The 23,500-nt window shown below is 38.8% G+C and overlaps 1 protein-coding gene and 1 pseudogene across 3 annotated transcripts in view; both read right to left on the bottom strand.

The window, feature by feature from the left end:
- EPM2A (EPM2A glucan phosphatase, laforin) overlaps positions 1-23,500 on the bottom strand; it is a 166,238-nt gene that overhangs the window by 83,783 nt on the left and 58,955 nt on the right. The gene's annotated exons all lie outside the window — the stretch shown is intronic.
- LOC109252517 (ADP/ATP translocase 3-like) lies at positions 2,535-4,739 on the bottom strand (annotated as a pseudogene).

Below are 23,500 nucleotides of genomic sequence, written 5' to 3'. Positions count from 1 at the left end.
CTTTTCACTTTGAATTGTTCTCAAGGCAAATTTCTCTTAGTTCTCTCTGTTTAAAAATAGCTCATTGGTGCAAATATAAGACTTGACTTTTATTTTCTTCTTGTTGGTTTATTCCTACTTTGGGGACTTCAAATTTTGAATATTGCTTCTCTCAAACAAAATAGCTACTATCTCGTCCAGTTCATCTCTTACCAGGAAACTTGATAAGCATGCGTCCTAAATTACTGATAAAAAGATTTAGCAGGAAAGGATCTAGAATAAAGTGACTTGTAAAAAGCCACTTGCACTCACCCTCATGTTCTACTGGTTCATCAGTCAGCTGTTCAACTAGCGTGAATCCACCTAACTTGTCTATTAGCCAGCCAGTCATTTTCCAATTTGCGGACAAAAAATTGGGAAATTTTTCTAAAATTCTTTACTGAAACTAAGATGTAACGTTCCTCCATTTTTCCCCTTGTATAAATGAGGATTATTATTTGATGAGGTAAGACTTCTAAAGCAATTTTAAAGCTCCTTAAAAATATGTAATGATGGGGGCGCCTGGGTGGCGCAGTCGGTTGAGCGGCCGACTTCAGCCAGGTCACGATCTCGCGGTCCGTGAGTTCGAGCCCCGCGTCGGGCTCTGGGCTGATGGCTCGGAGCCTGGAGCCTGTTTCCGATTCTGTGTCTCCCTCTCTCACTGCCCCTCCCCCGTTCATGCTCTGTCTCTCTCTGTCCCAAAAATAAATAAAAAACGTTGAAAAAAAAAATTTAAAAAAAAAAATAAAAAAAAAAAATATGTAATGATGGCGAAATATCAAGGTGGGGTTTTTTTTATCTTTTTGTGAGTCATAAGTCCCTTTGAGAATCAGTGAAAAGCTATGAATAATCTTCCTCAAAATTAAAAAAAATTAATGTTTATTTATTTTTGAGAGAGAGACAGAGAGACAGAGAGAGACAGAGCATGAGCAGGGGAGAGGCACAGAATCGGAAGCAGGCTCCAGGCTCTGAGTTGTCAGCACAGATCCTGACGCGGGGCTCGAACTCATGAGCTGTGAGATCTGACCTAAGCCGAAGTCAGAGGCCTGACTGAGCTACCAGGTGCCTTCAAAAAATGTTTTTAAATGCTCATGCACACAGTGCATACAGCTTATCATTATTATGTATAGTGGAAAAAGGAATTGTGCTTTATAATTATGGCCATCAGAGAAAGAGATGAAATTTTCATTAACATATCAATTCAACTTTAGACATAAATATTTTTTTAACTTATTCTTTTTTTTTTTTTTTTCGTCCCTGAAAACAGCAAAGATCTATTTGGCACAAAATTTAAATTAAACATCAAGAATCACCATTTAAAAATGAAGATTTCTCTATCTACATCAAGTTTTATAAACAGCTTTTCAACAGCCTAATTTTTCCAAAGCACCTAGCTGCTTTCTCTTGTACATACAGAATGTAGTCTTTGCGGACGTATAAAAATCATATTGACGGTCTCTTTACAGGTGAAAACTAGCATTCCACCATGTTGCTAAAGAATTTTTACTTTTTCCATGCTACAGAACAAGACTACTCCAGGAGACCTAGCCTGCCACTTACATTGAAGCCTCAATATTAACAGAAGTCAGCAAGGAATCACTTACCAAGATTTATAAGGGTACTTGTCTTATTTAACTTATCTTGTAGAATTGATTCTCTAAGAAATTCTGACACAAAGTTAACTGATATGAAACCATGATAAAGTGTTTCTCAAACACGTCATAGACATCAAAGGAATCTGCACAACTTTATGATCTTATGATACACAGGATAAAATAAGCAAGCATCCATGATAATATCAGTCAAAAATGTCCAAATGAGTTTATTTTTCAAAAAAGTCATTGTTAAAGCATTCACAAAAAAGCCAGTGGCAAGATTTTTATAGGTGATTTTCAACTGGTTTTAATTACCTACATCAAAGTAATTTGCTTACATCTGAACAAAATTAAGCTATCTAACACTTCCTCCCAAATAAAGCAGAAGTTCTGGACAAACCTCTCTCTTACGGTGACTGTCCTCACATTTATGTCATTAAATCTTTTTTAAATGAATGGTGACTGTTTCTCAGAATTCTTTTGGGAGATAGGGAGTACACAGGAGAAGAAAGTGGAAAGATAAGTTGGGGAGATAATGAGATTGTGATTAAATTCTTTTCTTTTTTTTCTGAGATTATATACAAACTATAGAATTATAGTAGAGTACAAGTGAAATACTGCCACCCAGTGGAATTATAACATAAATAAAATCTTGAAATTTGAAAAGACTACAAAAATTCCCTATCAATTTTTAATTGGAATGATAAAGCTTAGTGATTTTCAAAGTACTTTCAAATATATTATTCCTCAAAAATAAAAGTCCAGTGGGACAGACAGCAACTGTGTAAGCACATCTTTTCCTGAGTCTGAGGTTCTAGTGGATTAAGCGACTTGACAGAGCCCTATGTTCACTGGAGCCCAAGGATGCGGCTCCCAGGTCAAGGCTGCTTACACCACGGAGCCCTCCTGAAAGACCCTCTGCCTACTCTTGTCCAAACAAGAGTTTTGTTTTCTTTTGTTTTGTTTTTTCTCTGTGTCCCAGTTTTTATGGTTTTGTAGGAGAATGCTGGACATGAAACATAATTGCAAACATTCAGCTGTGCAAAAGAGAACAGTGCTTAAGTACAAACGGAGACATGATTCTTAAATTAAGTGCTTAAACACAACTAAGGTCCCACAACCACCTGGACTCTAGGGTCAGTGTGGCGGAACTGCCTGTGGACTCACGAAGAGGTCCTAAATCCCCTTCCCACCCCCAGCCTCCACAACCAATACATGGAATCTGGTGCCAATGGTCCATCGCAAAGAGCTCCTTTTAGAACCTTCCCCAGTCCTCTATACGTGATCTGGCCGGGACAAGGACACTGGAATTTCTGGAATATCAGTGGTCCCTAACATAAGTATTCTACGTGATGGCCTTGGTCCCCGTGTCTGGGAAGCACACCGCTATGACTTTCTTCAGCTCGCGTACAGAACCAGCACAAAGGCGCACCCTGGCCCCCAGGACATTGGACCATGTGCCCTTGAATAAGGTTTTGCCCCCTTCGTCATGGAAGGTTTCCACCAGCAGTCGAGGGTCCCCTCGTATGTAACGTCAGCTCCTTTGTGCCCCCACCGCATCATCACCCGCAACTGCACGGTGTCGAAGGGGCAGGAGAGCCCGCCTGCCGCGGCTGTCACGGTCTGGGGGTGTTCCTGGGGCCCGGGAGCATGCCTTCGGCTGGGTCATACACGCCGAAGTAGGCCGCCGGGTGGACAATGGTGATGCCCTGCCCCAGACACTGAAGCCGTGGTCCAGGCCCCGGTGCCTGGTCATCTTTACCAGACAGTCCCCCAGGCCTTTGAACTCCTGCTCGGACTTCCCCATGTCGGCTGCCACTTGGGTTCTGGCGAAATCCCGCGGGGGGGGGGCATGAAGCAGAGGGAGGTGGCTCCAGGTGCCCCACCTGAGGCCAGATCACCGGCAAAATAACTCCAGAACTGCGTGCGCTTGTCCACGCCCCTCCCCCCTCCAGGAAGATCTGGTTGTACTTATCCTGGAAGGCCAGGTTGAGGGCGTGTGTGGGGAAGTAGCGGATGACGTTGGCCAGGTCAGGGCAGCACGCCCTGCTCCTGGGGGATGCGCACGATGCAGTCTGCGATGCCCTTGCTCCGCTGGTTGGCGGCAATCTGCTCGCACCTGCAGCAGCCACTGTGCCCGCTGATCAGGGTCACGGCCGTCTTAGAGATGGTGGCAGTGAGGTCTCCAGCCAGGAAGTATTTCAGAGAAGAGAAAACAGAGACTTGGCGATTATCAAAGCTTCTCAAACATCTCCAAGGGGTCTTGGGAACATAGCTTGAAGCAGTACCCCATACTGTCATGAAAATTCTTGGAAGACTTGTATTTTTCCCTTAAAAATTCCTGTGAGATTTGTGCTCTATTCTAGATCATATGCATGTCTCCTTCAACTTGAAATAATGTTTTTGTCCCCCTGAAATGTCTTTTAGACACTGTTGCTTTAAGACAATAGTGGATTTCTATTATTCACTAGTCCAGGACCACACTGAAGATGAGAAGACAGTTTTAGTATACCAGTTTGAGACACCTGGAAAGTACCTTGCTCAAGTTCATTCATTCATCAAGTATTTAATGAACACCCGCCAAATGCTAGGCATTGTTTTAGATCGTAGGACATGCTATGATAATAAACACCTAAGTTATCAGGTCTCCTAGAAGAGCAAAGGTTTATTTCTTGCCTGGGCTGGAGTTCACTGTGGATTGGCTAAGCAAGGGCCATTCTTCACATTTCATCATCTTCAGGCTGGGATCATCAGACAGAGCAGTCACTATTTGGAACATCAATAGTAATCTCTTGGCAGAGAGAAAGGAGTACGGCAAAGCAATAGGAAGTGACACACATCATTTCCTCTTATATTTTATTAACCAAAGCAAGCCATATGACAAAGATATTCTTCTTCAACAGAGCAAAGAAGAATAATTCACCCAGAGGGGGAGGATGTGAACACTGGCAAACAATTAACAGTATGCCTTACCCCACCTTTTCCAAGTATGCTGAGGAAAGGTGGTTCTGGGTAACATAAAGGACAGAGGTCAGATCTCTCAGTCTGCTAGATGGGAATTCAAGCAGTTAAAAGAAAGGGTTATCATAGAAGGCCAGAGGACTTGGAGTATGTAGATGTCAGACACATGAGATCTACACGAGTATGTATTAGACAAGTAGAAACGTATTTCGAATGTTTATAACTCTGATTTATGGTCCCAAGTCCCAGTACTGACACAGTACTTTATCAGCACAAAGTCCTACAAGCTGCCTGTTTCTACTGCAGGATACCACATCTGATCAGAAGCAATATGGCAGGGTTGCTCAATGTACCCATAAATAAAACCATAGCCATGGAGGTGGGAGTGGTACACAAATTATATCCCTGATCAACATGTCAGGGTTGCCTAACTCAAATGTATGCCAAACCCACAACCAGTTGAGTGGGGCAACAGAGCCAGTACAGGCACTAATCGTATACAGTAAAACCTTGGTTTTCGAGCATAATTCATTCCAGAAACATGCTTGTAATCCAAAACACTTCTACATCAAGGCAAATTTCCCCATAAGAAATAATGGAAACTCAGATGATTCATTCCACAACCCAAAAATATTCATATAAAAATGGTTACAATAGGGATACCTGGGTGGCTCAGTCAGTTGATCGTCCAATTTTGACTCAGGTCATGATCTCATAGTTCATGAGTTCAAGCCCCACATTGGGCTTGCTACTGTCAGCTTGTCAGCACCAGGTCTGCTTTGGATCTTCCGTCCCCCTCTCTCCCTGACACTCCCCACTCATGCTCTCTCAAAAAAGTAAGAAAAAAAACACTTAAAAATGATTACAATACTGTAATATAATACAAAATAATAAAAAATACAAAATATAAAGAAAAATAAACAAATTAACCTGCACTTAACTTTGAAAACCTTCGTGGCTGCTGTGAGGGAGACAAGAGAGAGGAAGGTTACTGTGTAGGACAACTTTCTCTATCACTCACAGAAATCACTGCTGTCTATTGGCCCAATGGAATCTTTTTCTTTTCTTGCAACGTTAACAAGGAATCTATCCAACGACATTTGTTTTTGCCTCCTTTCGAGGATTTTGTGAAAATGTGACATTGCGTTGTTGTTGAACAGATTCATTGCTCACACTACTACGGCCTTATTCAGGTGGTGCTTTCCTACAAAATTTGGCACTGTTTCCCACATTTTACATATCTCCCTAATCTCATTTGAAGTAAGGGATTTGTCCGCTTTTTTCTCCTCCTCCTCTGCAGACAAGATGCAGATGTGGATTTCTTATAATATCTTGCAATTTCAGCCACTCGCATACCTCATTCGTACTTCTCGATTTCTTTCTTTCTTAACTTCCACTGTAATCATCTCCTTCTTCTTACTGCCTTTCTTTTCAACCTTTTTCTGCATGAGGGCCATTGTACACGCTCTCATGGATGCTGACTACAGTACAGTATTAATAAACTCTTGTCATACTGTATTTAATGTAACTGGCAATAAGGCAGCAAAGGGTCTGTATCTGCAGGCAGCCTGACATAGAAGGAAGCAAAGCACTTCTAGCTGACTCTGGTATGGAAAAGCAAAGGACGGTCCATGGGCGCTTTTAAGTGACAGAAAATACACTAGTGCCAGTTGTGGGCACCTTCCAATGTTCTGAAAAATCACTTATTTCTGCCTAACACCACGGCCTGAGACCAAACATCTGAGCATGGGAGATGATCACTCACAATCCCAGAGAGAGAGAGAGAGAGAGAGAGAGAAGGAGAGAGGAAGAGAGAGAGAATGAGAACCAGTGGCTCAGTTGTGATCATGTGACATTCAGCATCACATACTACTCATATTGCAAGACATCGCTCATTTATCAAGTTAAAATTTATTAGAAATGTTTGCTTGTCTTGCAGAATACTCACAGGACAAATTACTTGCAATCCAAAGTTTTACTGTATATGACTAAAACTATATGAGTTCACTAAACTGTGTGCCATTTTCATAGCTCCATAAGATCTCCAGTTGGAAGAGTGCATAGTATTCCTTCCCGTTGCTAATGCTGGAAGGTTGAGCCTCTGACCAGAAGCTCTAATGAAAGCCTTCATACTGAATCCAACCAACACGGATAGCCTCGGCAGCTGCCAGAGAAAGAGAAAGCAATCTGTCCTACAATGCCACCAATGGACCATGGCAGACACCCCATAGAGATTAAGATACTAATCCCCTGTATCCCTAATTCAAGGAAATAAGTATATGCCTGTATGGGTGTTGTACCTTAACCAGAAGGTTTGGTTTAGATAGATTCAATAATTTTACATCATATAATCATTTGTATTTAAGAACTGTATCATAAGTATAAGTTATTTGAAGAAGCCGCCTCTGATTTTCATATTATTCCACCAAAGCCAATGGAATAACATAGCATGGTTCATTGCAGATCTAAGACTGCCACAACTGTGACAGAAATCCAAGAAAAGCAATAGCATTATCAAAGAGTTGCATGAAATGTTGGGGGGAAATAAAGAGTCTGGGTGGCTGGAACTCTTGATTGTTTTCAGCAAGCGGCAGGAGTGCAGACAAAAGTAGATAACTGACAGATTGTGAGGAGCCTCAAAGGTCATAGTAAGAAGTTTGGATTCATTTTGTAGGAAATAAGAAATCATCAAAGAATTTTTAATCATAGATGTGACACTATCCAATTTGTATTTTAGGAAGATAATCCTGGTAGCAGCGTGGAGGAAGGACTGAATAGAGAAGGGACACAAAGGAGTTAGATCTTGTAAAAGGCCACTGAAATGCCAAGATACCAAACCATAACAGAAGCAGTAGGATGAAAATAAAAAGAGGTGGCTGGGGGTGGGGTATGGGTTGAATGGAACTATTGCAACTTGCAGAATCCCTTACAGTGGTCTCCCAAACCACCTGGTTTTCAAAAGTACCTTGGGAAAGTGTAAAATTCTTAGTCCCTGGCCAGTCTCAGAACTATTAAATCAAAATCTCTTAAGGATGTAGACTAGGAAATGCTTGTCACACCCCAGGGGTTCATGATGTAATCAGCCCAGCCTTAGAAGTTATGCTCCTACAAACTTACTTAAGTGACTGAGCTAGTGTCTTTAAATCATGAAAGTACGAATGAAGAATGTATAATCAGTTACAAAGAGCCCCATATTGCATGGTTCCATTTATATGAAATATTCAGAATAGGCAAATGAACAGAGACAGAAAATATATTACTGCATTTGCCAGAGGATGGAGGAAGGAGAAATGGGGATTGATTTGTTGTGAAAATGTTGGAGAATTAATGTTGATTACACAACGTTGTAAATATACTAAAAACCACTGAATTTTACGCTTAAAGGGGTGAATTTTATGACATGTAACTTAGATCTCAATAAAACTCCTTTTAAATAAATGAATTTCTAGATCCCACCTTTGGAGATTCCATAAATCTGCAACTGACCCAAGAATCTGTATGTTTAAAAAGCTCACCAGGTTGGGGCACCTGGGTGGCTCAGGTCATGATCTCATGGTTCGTGGGTTCAAGCCCTGCATTGGGCTCGCTGCTATCAGCACAAAGCCCACTTCAGATCCTCTGTTCCCCTCTCTGTCTGCCCCTCCCCCGCTCACTCTCTTGCGCTCTCTCTCTCTCTCTCTCAAAAATAAATAAATAAATAAAAACATTTTTAAAATGTTTTTAACATTTTAAAAGCTCACTAGGTCAATGAAAACAATCAACAAAACTAAAAGGCAACCAACAAAATGGGAAAAGAAATTTGCATTAACATATATGATTTTAGTATCTAAAATCTATAATGAACTTATCAAACTCAACACCCAAAAAATGAACAACCCAGTTAAGAAATGGGCAGAAGATATGAAAGACATTTTTCCGAAGAAGGCATCCAGATGGCTAACAGACACATGAAAAGATGCTCAACACTACTCATCATCAGGGAAATACAAATCAAAACCATGATGAGATACCACCTCGCACCTGTCAGAATGGCTAAAATTAACAACACAAGAAAAATAGGTGTTGGCAAGGATGCAAAGAAAGGGAAACCCTCTTGCACTGTTGGTGGGAATGCAAACTGGTACAGCCACTCTGGAAAACGGAATGGAGGTTCCTCAAAAAACTAAAAGTAGGGGTGCCTGGGTGGCTCAGTTGGTTAAGCATCTGTCTTCTGCTCAAGTCATGATCTCCTGGTTCATGGGTTCGAGCCCTGTGTTGGCCCCTGTGCTGACAGCTCAAAGCCTGGAGCCTGCTTCGGATTCTGTGTTTCTCTCACTCTCTGCTCCTCTCCTGCTCATGCTCTGTCTCTGTGGCTCAAAAATGAATAAATGTTAAAAAAAAAAAAAATAGAACAATGCTACGATCCAGCAGTTGCACTATTAGGTATTCACCCAAAGGATACAAAAATACAGATTTGAAGGCATACATGCAGCCCAATGTTTATAGCAGCATTATCAACAATAGCCATACTATGGAGAGAGTACAGATGTCCATCGACTGCTGAATGGATAAAGAAGATGCATGTGTGTGTGTGTGTGTGTGTTTATATATATATGTACATATATATATACATATACATACTGGAAATTAGCCATCAAAAGGAATGAAATCTTGCCATTTGCAATGACATGGATGGAGCTAGAATGTATTAAGCTAAGTGAAATAAGTCAATCAGATAAAGACAAATATCATATGATTTCACTCATATGTGGAATTTATTTTTTAATGTTTATATTTGAGAGAGAGAGAGAGAGAGAGAAAATGTGAGCAGGGAGGGGTAAAGAGAGAGGGGGACAGAAGATCTGAAGTGGACTTTGTGCTGACAGCAGAGAGCCCAATGCAGGGCTCAAACTCAGGAACCATGAGATCATGACCTGAGCTGAAGTCAGACACTGACTGAGCCACCCAGGTATCCCTCCTCATATGGGGAATTTAAAAAACAAAACAGATGAACAGATGGGAAGCGTGGGGGCGGGGGAGGGGGGGAGAAGAGAGGGAAACAAACCACAAGAGACTCAATGATAGAAAACAAACTGAGGGTTGATGGAGGGAAGCAGGTGAGGAATGGGTTAGATGGGTGATGGGTATTAAAAAGGGCACCTGTTGTGATGAGCACTGGGTGTTGTATATAAATGAGGAATCACTGAATTCTACTTCTGAAATCAATATTGCTCTGTATATTAACTAATTAATGCACCAGGTGATCCTAATGCTCAGTCAGGTTAGGGAATCACTGATGCATCTAGAAAATTCACTACAGAGTTCCCTGAGTTACACTTGCAGAAAAAGAAAAGATGCCAACAGCAGTGGCTCAAAATGAACAAAGCAGAGAGAAAGGCTGTCCCTGCCTCAGTCCTCCAGGCCTCAGGAAAGAAGGCCCTACTCACCCCCGCACAGAGGATGCCCCCCTCCCTCCTGCAGTCCTCATTCCCACCTCCCTCACCAGCTGCCCCCAAAGCACTCTCCCCTGTACAGCTCAGCCACCCATCACAGGCCTTCCAGGGAGTCCTATCACAAAAGGCCTAAAAACTTAAATGCCTTTGAACCCCAGACTTCGGCTTTTCCCTTGTCACTCTAATAAAACCATGATTCTCACATCTGGCTGATTTCTAAAAATAATTCTGATGCTTTTACTTTCACAATTACAGAAAAAAATAATGAGGGAAGATCCCATCTTTCTTTAAATACCAGGTTTGTTTAAAACACTATCCCTTCTATAAAGACTTCCCTAACCCCTCTCCCATTCCTGAATTCTTACTGGGATGAACTTCCTCCGCATCACTGCATATAGATTTTCAGATTTCTGTCACGGTCCCTCCTTGATTATAAATCTTTGTCTTCTCAGCTAGAATATAAATCTCTTAAGTTCAAGAGCTGTGAATTTTTCACTGTTGTTTCCAAGCACCTATTACAATTCCAAGTGGATAACTGAGCCTCAAAATTGTGTTGAGTTGAATATGTGAATCAAACACCTATTCTGATTTGTTAGGATTTTTTTCTAATTGAGGAAGGGAAAGTTATATACATCCTTTCTCAATGGCTAATACCAAAGTAAGGTTTTAAACAAGACTAAAATGTGAAGTTTAGTGAAATTAATACATTTTTATTTTCATAGTATTTTTTTCATCTTTGTAATAGCAGAGTACCTAAAAGAGTTCCCTGTTTTAAGCCTGATTTGGATGATGTCTCTCTACATTCCTCACACCTAATTAGATCGATTCACTAATGAATTCTAAGTGCATCTCTCTGAAAAATAATAAAACCTCTTCAACTACAATCAAAAGACATCATCAAGTAAAAATTGCAGATTCAAATTTCCAAGCAGAGTAAGTAAAGACTGAAGCTTTTGCAAAAATGTATACACAGTTCGGGGGTAAAGTGCTTTTCTAAGAAAATTTTTATAGGATACTCCCTCATTGCAAACAAATGCGAAATATCACTAAAAAACGATAAATATAAATAAGCCAGTGATAAAATCCTGTCAATATTTTAATATAAAATAATTATTACTTCCATTTACAAAGCATATTCGTATGTATTAGCTCAAAACTTCTTCATAATTATTCTGAACTAGTGTTAAAGCGATGCTTTAAGCCAACATGTTTCTGTATTCAACATTCAGAATCTGCACCACCTCAGAACTTAATACACTATATTGAGATTAGCTCTGAATAGAAGATCATGGAAATAACAGTGTAACCTCCAAATACAATCTTCGGTGAATGGGAGTCCAAAATTTCTCCAGCTCTGGAATTGTTCTGGGTAACGGTCGTCACGCTCCTCAAATAGATTTTTTAGTGATTTCAGTCAATGATGAAGGTAATAAATTGGTACTTTATAGCAGAAGACATGAATCTAAATGCTATAGTAACTTTTTCCAAAGGCACAAATAGTTCATAAAATCTACAAATATAGCATCCAGAAATTTTGGCAATCATAAGTGAAATGTTGATAAAAATCTTCTTTGCTCATGGACATAATATAGAATTATGACAATACAATATAATATAATATATTACATCATTATAATATAATTATAACATAATAATATAATATAATAACTATAATATAAAATTATAGTTTACTAAACTGAAAAGAAAATGATTTCACAGTAACCGTTTATCTAATTCTCTATGGTTTAATTAGCTAAAATTCAGGATAAAGCTCTATGTTATGTTAACGTGACATTATGATTTAACAGTTAAAAACATGAAGGTCATAGAACTGAAAATGTTAAGCTTCTCACTCGGTGCATACTGGCTGTACTACAGACCTACGCTGGCTGGACGCAGCCCAGGATCCCACCATCGGAGCAAAAAACAGAGAACTGTCCAGATAACAATATTCAAGTTGAGGATCTCGGAATAACAGAACATTTTAATGAGCCTTCCTGTACAGAAGCCGATAGCGAGATCTAAGAGACGCCCAGCGAGGGGGACCTGACCTGCCAGCAGAGCTTGAGTCTTTTGCAGAAAGTTGAAATCTCCTCTGACGTTTCTCATCTCATTAAGTCCAACTGTAAATCTTTTCCTCATTCCCTCTCGCATCCCAAATACTCATGAGCATTATTTTTACACAAAGAAACACAGTGAAATATAAAATCTCCACTATATGCATTTTATTTTCCCAAATTAAACAACATAAAGTATGTTATACTTGTTTAAAATTTTTAAATTATTTTCTTAGTATTTTTTATTTTGAGACAGAGAGCAAGCAAGGGAAGGGCAGAGAGATAGGGAGAGAGAGAAAATCCCAAGCAGACTCCACACTGCCCACGCAGATCCCAACACGGGGCTCAAACTCACAAACCATGAGATGATGACCTGAGCCAAAATCGAGTCGGATGCTTAACCCTATACTTGTGCCCCTACACTTGTTTAAATTAATGCTTTATCCAACTAATTATTTTGTTTCTTTAGGAGCAGCAAAGAACATTTTTAAGATTGTAGTCGATGTACCACCTTTAAAAAGAAAAAGTTCATAACTTTTCTCCCTCCACACTGTGTGAGCATGCGACAATATTTTTTCTTTAACCTACCCTAAAACTAGAACCTCATTCTGCTTCTAGGGGACATGAACAAATCGTATAAAAGCAGCAAGAATTTTCATTTCAGCTCTCATTAACTCTCTGGCAAATGATAGAGGATCAGGTACTAGAGGAGACTGAATAAGAAACTGCAATAATATCTACTCCTGGATTATTTTCCTCCTGTCTAGTACAACTGGTTTGGATCCACAAGGCAAGGAAATGCTTGCCATTTTGGTTTGAAGATCCTTCTTGATGTTATTAAAAATTCGGGTCATTTTGGCTGATACAACACAAAAAAGAATGCTCTCAAGAAAAAGGAGTTGGGGAGCCACCAAGAGAATGTCAAGAGAAGGATCATTTGGAGTAAGTAGAGTATCAACTCACTTCCCCATTCTTTCTCATTCTCTGTCAATTCCCTTCTCGCCGATAATACAGAGATATCCCAGATCTTACACAGCCAGCACGAACTCTTTCTCATCTGTGAAGTCCCACAGTTAAGAGTTTGTAGATGGGATATTAAAATTCATTCACCAAATTCCCATGCCCTGCTTAGTGCTGAATCATGCCTAAAAGAAGCTGTTTCCCACAGCCAGCGTTTCCCATAGGTTAGCACCGTGTGAGCTTAGATTATCCACTAAACCTCTTTGGACCCCACTTTCTCCATCATAAAATGAAATCATCGTACAATAATTTCAGGTGACCAAGAAACAGTAAAGTTTCATTATAATTTTTAGGTGGAATTTTTCATTCAACAGTAATAAACTATTACCAAAATAAATCTTTCTTGACCATGTCATATGTCACTCTTCAAAGGTTTCCTTATCCTTGTCATTCCTATCTCATTACACTATTCTCCTGTAATGCTCTACCAGGCCCCTCTGTGTGTACTGCCTTTTTAATGATTCCTTAACTTTGATTCCTTCCTTTTTGATGGTTCCTTTGAGTGTAGTAAGCAAAACTATGTTCTTGAAAGACTCTCACCTCATAATGGATGAAACAAAGGACCAAGGTCATACTTCGGAGATTGTTCTTCTACTCAAAGTTTATCCAATTAAAATTGAGTGCACTGTATCCACAAAACTCAGCTGCAATGTGGATGATATCTCTTATTCAGTACATGTCCATCTATCCTCCACTCAAACCAAGTCTTCCCCAAGGTATAGCATAGCTGGAGTAGAAGCAGAAGTAGAAATGGGAAAGGCAAGTAATATTGGGAGATGTAGCATAATCTAGAATATAATCCATTGTATGGATTAGTCAAATATTACACAAAACTGCTGCTTCTATGAACATAAACTTTCTTCAAGATCAATGAATTTTGTATTGAAAATGAAAAGACCAAGGTAATTCAGCTGCTATAAATTGTTGGCTATTTCAAAGTGATAGCTACTACTTTCTTCTAGGCACTTTATGAACTAGTCCTCGTAACAACCCTAGTACAGTTTTTAATCATCCCTTTTTAGAAAGGAAGCAAACAAAGTTATGGGGTTAAGTAATTTATATAAGGTTATACAAGTCTGTGGCAGAATCTGATGTCTGATCAGAGTTTATCCTATTCCAAACACTTGTTCTTTCCACTGTGCTATGGTATCCCTTCATATTACCTTCTAAATACATGTCTTTTATCTAGAGTATAGAAAACAGTGAAGTAGGCATAGGGCAAGTTTTCCCACCCAAAGACAACTGATAACCTTCTTTAATAATTTAGAATGTTAATAATAACGAATTAGATATTAGAAAAAATTTACTACACATTGTGGGTTGAATTGTGTCCCCAAAAATTCATATGTTGAGATCCTACCCTTCAGTTCTTCTGAATATTATCTTATTTCGAAACAGTACCTTTACAGTAGTAGTCAACTTTAAAATGAAGTCACTGGGATAGGCATTAATGCAATGTGACTGGTGTCCTCATAAAGAGAGAAAATTTGGACAGAGAGATGCATAGAGAGAAGATCAAGTAAGGATTAGGGAAAAGGTGACCATCTACAAGCCACGGAGAAAGGCCTTGGACAGATCTTTCCCTCACACACCTCAGAAGAAACCAATCCTGCTGAAACTCTGATTTGGGACTTCTAGCCTCCAGAACTATGAGAAAATAAATCTGTTGTTTAAGTCATCCAGTCTGTGGTAATTTGTTATGGTACCCCTAGAAAACTAATACATTATCTTAAAATATAAAGTTATGCATGGTGATTTGTTTAATCTCCTTAAATTATAATAGATTATTTAAAAATTAGAAATGTTCATGTCATTTCTACTTTAACATAATCATTGTTGTGGCACAAAAAGTAATATGAAATGAAGATAAATTAATTTTTGAAAAGAAAAAAAGAGTGGAGTAAAAATAGTGATAATTTGAATGTTGAACTTACGGCCATTAACATCTAAAACCATAAACCGAGACAGAGTGTTACTGAGTAGGGACAAAATTTAATGCCAGGTTCTAAGTAAAGAGTTAAGGATCTTCAGCATTAAAGAAAACAAGGAGGGGTGCCTGGGTGGCTCAGTCGGTTGGGCGGCTGACTTCAGCTCAGGTCATGATCTTGCAGTCTGTGAGTTTGAGCCCCGCATTGGGCTCCATGCTGACAGCTTGCAGCCCGGAGCCTGCTTCGGATTCTGTGTCTCCCTCTCTCTCTGCCCCTTCCCCATTCGCACTCTGTCTCTCTCTGTCTTTCAAAGGTGAAGAAATGTTAAAAAAAAATTTTTTTTTGATTAAAAAAAAAAAGAAAACCAGGAAAACAACCTAATTTTAACAAGAAAAATACATATATTAGACTCTATGTGTGTGAATCCATGTACATATAAATACACACACACATAAATATATTAGAAATAAACCACAAAATCAAGAATTATTTTGTGGGGCATCTGGGTGGCTCAGTTGGTTAAGCATCTAATTCTTGATCTCAGCTCAGGTCATGATCTCACAGTTCGTGAGTTTGAGCCCCAAGCCGGGCTCTGTGCTGGCTCTTTCTCTCTCTTTCTCAAAAATAAATAAACATATTTTAAAAAAGAATTGTTCTGCAAAATTTTTAAAAATATGCTAGAAAAATATCTACCTGCAAACTTTTAAAAATCAGTCCAAGACTTCTTCTCTTTCCTGTTAACGTAACAACTAAAACAATGGCACAATATATGAAACAACTGCTTTCAAATGCTGAACAAAAGGCAGCACAGGACTATAATTTCTGAGAGAAGAGAAAGAAACAAGGCGAACAATATGAATGCCATGGATTTCTACTTATAGAGAATTTCTGAACCATGACACAGGGACAGGATTCCAAATAGAACTTAATGGTACCTATAATTGAGAAAACAGAAATACAAATATGGGGAGAACAGGGTGAGTAGAATTTGTAAGAACAAATTCCAGAAATGAGAAAGCAATGAAGAGAAAGAGTTTGATAAATCTTCACAAAAGTCTCCTAGATTCTTCAGCTTTGTGCCAATCTGTGGATGCATAAAATGAAATTTGATAGAGCCATACAAAGGACAAATGGCAAGCCATACAAAAAACAGAGTAAATTTCTGAATATTGTATGCTAAAGACTTGGCAGAGCTAATACAGAACGGAGAAACATGTGCATTTCCATCAGGGTGAGGAGATCTTATTTAATACATGGGGCATTCAAAAGAGAACATTAGAAGGGTCATTGTTTAGTAGTGGGGCTAATTTAGCCCTACACTAAAAACTACTATATACCTATATAAACCTTATAAAACTTCAAGATAAACTTCAAAGGTAACTAATTCACAAATAACTGCCAGAAAAAAAAATTTGAAATTCTAAAACAATGTAAAACCACAATGTCCAGCATCCAAACAAATATCAATAGATATGGAAGTCAATTTCCTTCTATGTATCAGCAATGAACAATTGAAATTTAAAATTGAAAAGTGTTTTGGGGCGCCTGGGTGGCTCAGTCGGTTGAGCGACCAACTTCAGCTCAGGTCATGATCTCATGGTTCATGGGTTCAAGCCCCACTTTGGGCTCTATGCTGACAGCTCAGAGCCTGGAGCTTGCTTCTGATTCTGTATCTCCCTCTCTCTCTGCCCCTCCTCCACTCATGCTCTGTCTCTCTCTGTCTCAGAAATAAATGAACATTAAAAAAATTTTTTTAATAAAAAAATAAAATAAAATGGAAAAGTTTTTTTTTTTTTTTTTTTTTTTCAATGTTTTTTATTTATTTTTTGGGACAGAGAGAGACAGAGCATGAACGGGGGAGGGGCAGAGAGAGAGGGAGACACAGAATCGGAAACAGGCTCCAGGCTCCGAGCCATCAGCCCAGAGCCTGACGCGGGGCTCGAACTCACGGACCGCAAGATCGTGACCTGGCTGAAGTCGGACGCTCAACCGACTGCGCCACCCAGGCGCCCCAAAATGGAAAAGTTTTTAAATACACCCTTTAAAATAACACCCCTCCCAAAAACAATGTATAAATCTAACAAAACACGTACAGGATCTGTATGTGAACAACTACAAAACACTAATGAAAGAAATCAAAGAAGACCTAATTAAATGGAGACATATTCCAGGTTCATAGATTAAAAGACTCAGTACTGTTAAGATGTCAATTTTTGTAAACTTGATATATAGTCAATGCAATCCCAACCAAATCACAGCAAGCTATTTTGTAATAACAACAAATTGATTCTAAAATGTAAGTGAAAAGGCAAAACATCAAAAAGACTCAACACAATACTGAAGAAAACAAAGATGGAGGGTCCATACTATTAATATTTCAAGATTAGCCTAAAACTACCGTAACCAACCCAGTGTGATGTGGGTGAAAGAATGGGCACATAGAGCAGTGCAAATACAGTCAACTGAGTTTTAAAAGGCACATCAAAAAAGGAAAGACAAAGTTTTCAACAAATAGGGCTGGAACAATTGGATGCCCACATGAAAACCAAAAAAGAACCTAGACACAGGCTTTGTATCATAAATAAAAATTAACACAAAATGGATTATACACCTACATGTAACATGCCAAACTATAGAAAGCTTCTAGAAGATAACACTGAAGGAAATCTAGGTAACCTGGACTTAGAAATGAGTTTTTTATTCAAAACCAAAAGCACAATCCATAAAAGAAAAAAAAAAAAGTTGGACTGCATTAAAGTTTAAAGGTTTACATTGTATATAATACTGTTAAGAAAATGAAAAGACAGGTGACAGGGAGGAAATATTTGCAAATCACCTATCACTTTAGAATTGTATCCAAATATTCAAAGAACTGTTAAAAGTCAGCAATAAGAAAACAAACAACCTACCTAAAAAGTGGAGAAGAGATCTGAGCAGACACCCAATTAAAGACATTACAGATGACAAATAAGCATATAAAAAGATGCTTCACATCATTTATTATTAGGGAATTGCTAATTTAAAAAATCAGAGGGGTGCCTGGGTGGCTCAATTGGTTAAGTGTCCGACTTCGGCTCAGGTCATGATCTCATGGTTCGTGAGTTTGAGCCCTGCATCAGACAGCACAGAGCCTGGAGCCTGCTTCAGATTCTATGTCTCCCTCTCTCTCTCTGCCCCTCTCCTGCTCATGCTCTGTCTCTCTCAAAAATAATAAATAAACATTTTTTAAAAATTTAAAAATCAGGGGAGCCTGGGTGGCTCAGTCGGTTAAGCCTCTGACTTCAGCTCAGGTCATATTCTCGCAATTTGTGAGTTCGAGCCCCGCATGGGGCTCTGTGCCGACGGCTCAGAGCCTGGAGCCTGCTTCAGACTCTGTGTCTCCCTCTTTCTCTCTATGCCCCTCCCCCACTCACACTCTCTCCCTTTCAAAAATAAACATTAAAAATTTAAAACTCAGAGACTACTGCATACCTGTAAGAATAGTTAAAATCCAAAAAATTAACAAAATCAATTGCCGATGAGGATGTGTAGCAATAGGAAGTCTCGTTCATTGCTGGTAGAAATGAAAAATGCTAGAATCACTCTGGAAGATGGTTTGGCAGTTTCTCCTGAAGCTCATTCTAGCTTTATATGATTGGCAAACCCATTCTTAAATATTTTTCAAAATCTTTATTATGTGTATATAAAAACTTGCACATCACCATTTACGGAGGCTTTACTCACAATCACCAAGTGAAAAGAAGTGTGTGTTTTGGACAGGAGAGGACTGAGCTGAAGTTACAGCTTTCTAGATAAAAGGGATATCATGGCTGACACTTCCACTCTTCTCTCTCCTCCCTTATTCCACTGGATGCAGAGGTGGTGATAAGAGCGGCAGCTGGTGTCCTGAGGAAAAAGCCAAGGAAATATGATGACCCCTCTCCTGACATCCATGAGCTGTGGACCATCACCACCTCCATCTATCTATGTACTTTCTGTAGTGGAAAATTTAACTCTTATTTGTTTAAGCAACTGTTGTGTTTTCCTGATAACCTCCCGTTAATCACCGTATATTCTAAACTGTCCCTGAAACACTACACACTTTTGGGGGGACGTGTTCCTCCTCAACTCCAAGAAGGGTTTGCTGTTGACAGTGCTCATTGTACTCCCACCTCCTTGGCAAGAAGGATTGGTTCAAGAAAGGTGAATTCCGGTTTTTTCCCCCCACAGTTTTCTTTTTTTTCTTTTTAACATTTATTCGTTTTTTGAGAGAGAGAGCTTGAGCCGGGGAGGGGCAGAGAAAGAAGGAGACCCAGAATCCAAAGCAGCTTCAGGCTCTGAGCTGTCAGCACAGAGCCCGACACCAGGCTCAAACTCACGAACTGTGAGATCTTGACCTGAGCCGAAGTCCGACATTTAACCCACTGAGCCACCCGGGCGCCCCTCCCACACATTTTACTAACTAGAGCTGTCAGGGAAGAACATTTTTTTCTTCTCTGGCTTTGAGTATGTAAGCCTGGAGCTCCCTGTGGGGAAGTCCAGCTTGGTAGAGTTTGCTTGAGAGAATGAAGTCCAAACCGGAGTAAAGCAAACCCAAGGGGGAAGAGAGAGAGCTGGAGAGCAAGTGAGGAGACCTCTGTCTGGTTAAATTCCATGCTTCTTTTAGTTTGGTTATATGTGTTAATAATGATTTCTTTTTTTTTTTTTTTTAGGCTCATTTACACTCAGTTTTCTATTACTTGCAATCAAAGAGTCTAGGCCAATATAACTAATGTGATTTTAAATTATAAGATGAAGTATGACGAAAGGAAGAGGTACTATGAGAAAGATTAAGAGAGGAGTTAGGGAAGATTTCTAAAATAAAGCAACAGGTAAGAAGAGATCTAACAAATAAACAGATGCAAACCTGGAGAAGACTGGAAGGAAAGAAGGTTTCCCACATGGCTCCTCCCAGCCCACCCTATCAGCAACATGAATTCAGTATGCCCTAAACATAGAAAGGAGAGGTTTTTCTGGAAAGATCTTGAGACATCTATGGATCCACCCAGTAGAGGTAAAGGTAAAAACAAAACAAAAACAAAAACAAAAAGCAATTCCATTTAGGAATAAATAAGCTAAAATATCTTTCCACATAGTAAAGTTTTGTTTGCTTGTTTGTCTGTTTTTACTCGCTAATTGTAAGGACCTGGAGCTGGCTGGCTCCCCAGCCTCACACCCTAAGGAAGGAAACCTCTCTGTGCAAAATCTGTCAAATTACACAGTATCTCATGCATGACCTCCCATGTAGAGGGGATCTGGGGTAAGCATAAGCAACTTCAAAACAAAACCAGCCCAACTACCTATACTAATCCACATAGCCTTTATTCATAAAAATGAATGGTCATCCAAGGATTACCAGATATTTGAGGAAAATCTGTAGTATAAAAAAACAATTGCCTATCGAGAAAAAGAAATAAATGCAAGACAGAAACAACTTTCAATCAATTCTATCTAATGTCATCATCGGAAAGATTCGGTTATTAATTGTATCCATATAGGAAGAAAAGCAGTTCCTAAAAAAGAAATCAGAGAATAACAGGGAAAATGTGGAAGATTAAAAATATGATTACCAAAAAAAAAAAAAAATTCCAGTGTAAGGACTAAATCATGGAATGGCTACTATTAAAAACCAAACACTGAGGGGCACCTGGGAGGCTCAGTGGGTTAAGCGTCTGACTTCAGCTCAGGTCATGATCTTGCAGTCCGTGAGTTCAAGCCCCACGTCGGGCTCTGTGCTGACTGCTCAGAGCCTGGAGCCTGTTTTGAATTCTGTGTCCCTCTCTCTGCCCCTCCCTCCCCTCTCAAAAATAAATAAACATTAAAAAAAAATTAAAAACCAGGGGCGCCTGGGTGGCTCAGTCAGTTAAGCGTCCGACTTCGGCTCAGGTCATGATCTCACAGTCCGTGAGTTCAAGCCCCACGTCGGGCTCTGTGCTGACTGCTCAGAGCCTGGAGCCTGTTTCAGATTCTGTGTCTCCCTCTCTCTCTGACCCTCCCCTGTTCATGCTCTGTCTCTCTCTGTCTCAAAAATAAATAAACGTTAAAAAAAAATTTTTTTTTTTAATTAAAAACCAAACAGTGATCTGAGAAACACTGTCAGGAAAATCCATCCAAACACAAAACATAGAAAATACAAGACAAAATTTAAGAGATACTTACATATATGCAGAAGGTACAATATATGGGTAACAGATATTTCAGAGGGAAGAACAAAGAAAACAGGGGAGGAAATGAAAAAATAAAAAATTTCCCTGAGTTCAAAGAAAGAATTCCTGAAATTGAAACAGCCAACCAATTAACTGTCAAGGAATATAAACAAAAGAGACTCCGATAAATCCTGGTAAAATAACTTAAGGAAAGCTTGTAAAGCTTCAAAAGGGGAGGAAAAAAATAAACAGACTGCCTACAAAGGAATGGGCTTAGTCTAGCATCACAATTGTCAATTACAATGGGTGCTAGAAGGCGCTGAGGCAACGGCTTCTAAGGCAAAATTAATTTGAGACTAGAAAACTCTACCAAATGATCAAATGTGAGGGCAAAATAAAGATATCCTCAGGCATTTAAGTATTCAGGTATGTAACCTCTCAGATAGGTTACCTCTCATTTACTGTTTCTTCAAAATTATTTTAGGATACAATCCAACAAAATGAGTAAGATATTTAAGAAAGAGGAAGACACGGAATCCCAAACAATGTAACTAACACAGGGGTTCAATTAAGAAAAAAAAAGAAAAAAGTCCCAGATAGCTGTGCTCAGAAAGCTATGTATCAGTGAAAATTAGAATAACCCCAATTTTTCAAGGAAAAATATTTTCAAAGAGTGAGATATCTGTATCCATCAAATACTTAATCAAGCTGGGAAATTCTGATGATCAGTGTGGGTCTTCTGCTAAAAAAATTTAACTAGAAATTTTAAAACAAGTTGTAGAAGAACATTACCACCCAAATACAAAGTTTAAGTAAACTCTAATCGTAATTTATAGCAGAAGAGCAGAGAATTTTTCCTTCCGGTGGCACAGGTTCCGTGTCACAAAATTATATTTCCTTTTTAATGAGACTAATTGCACTACTTGGTTCTGCAGTAATTATTTCCCAATCATAACAGTAAAGGTAATAATCACTAACACTTACTTAACACTTAATGTAAGTCCTATTCTAATTCCTTTAGATTTTAGTCAGTTTGGTTCTTTCAACAACAGAACAGTAAGGTTTAGTAACTTGCCCAAGGTCACACACAGGTCAGTGAACCCAGGCATTCTGGCTCCACAATCCTACAACACCTCTCACAATGCTGTTTGTTAATTTACCATTCTTAGAATCAAGTTACCAAATCTAAAACAAGAAGGAATAGTAACAATTATAAAACAAAATATAAATTATTACAAAACTTACCAATGTAGAGAAAATAATTAACCAAAGTAAGGAGAGAGAGAAGCATGTGTAAGTCAGTTATTTTTCTTATCCTCTTACACAGGAGTAACTTTCCATATAATAGAATTCTAACACAGAAATTTCTATGTAATAGAAAGACAACAATGATATAAATATATAATTTTTATATCAAAGAATAATATAAAAATCAGCAAAGATGAGAAAGATAACGAACTTAAATTCTTCATATTTCACAGTATGATGGCTAAATTTATGGGTATACAGTGGCTGTCGATTTCTAATTTTAAAATATTACATATGATTTACCTAGTAACTCAGAAAATCTAAGCTCGGAAAAGTTAAACTTAATACATTAAGAAATAGCAATAATAAGCAAATTATTTCGAACTCTGAAAGGAATATCAGAAAAGCTAAAAACAGAAAAGGAGAGGGACTAGGGAAGGGTAAGTCTTTAATTTTTAATAAAATGACCAGATATTTTACTGTGAAAAATTATTATATAATATCATTAATAAAAGTAGTATCCTACTAAAGTAGTATCCTACTGAAGTATCCTATAAAGAAGGGCATATAAACTGGTGAGGCTACCTTCCAATTCTGGCATGGTAATACAAAGTAACAATAAATACCACCGGGCCATAAAACCCAGTGGGACAAGGATAATATATAAACGTATTACAGAATACTCAAGCTCTTTACTGATTCTTTGTTTCCACACCATTATGACTAAATGGCCCATTTTTGTCATATAAACTTCTACAGAGACATTCATTTCATCATCGTTAGACAACTACTGAATCGCACATACTCCAATCCTGTACTTTGCACACCACACTTAAGAGAAATTGCCATCTGAATTCACACATCGCCGGCGGGAGTCTACATTGGTAGAACCTTTTCAGGTTATAATTTGGCAGTCCTTTTTGAAACGTAAAATATGGCCACACTTTGACCCAACAATTTCCCTTGGCAGAATCCACCCCACCGCAACACTCCCAAATACTCAAAGACAGCTGCACACATTAAGCTATTACTGTTTATAGCAAAGGAGAAAGAGACAACGTAAATGCACCCAAGTTA

Source organism: Panthera pardus, unplaced genomic scaffold (assembly GCF_024362965.1).
Source record: "Panthera pardus isolate Hobbes unplaced genomic scaffold, ASM2436296v1 HiC_scaffold_17, whole genome shotgun sequence".
Taxonomy (NCBI): Eukaryota; Metazoa; Chordata; class Mammalia; order Carnivora; family Felidae; genus Panthera; species Panthera pardus.
Note: the sequence above shows the minus strand (reverse complement) of the source record. Positions and strands in the feature narration are given on the sequence as shown.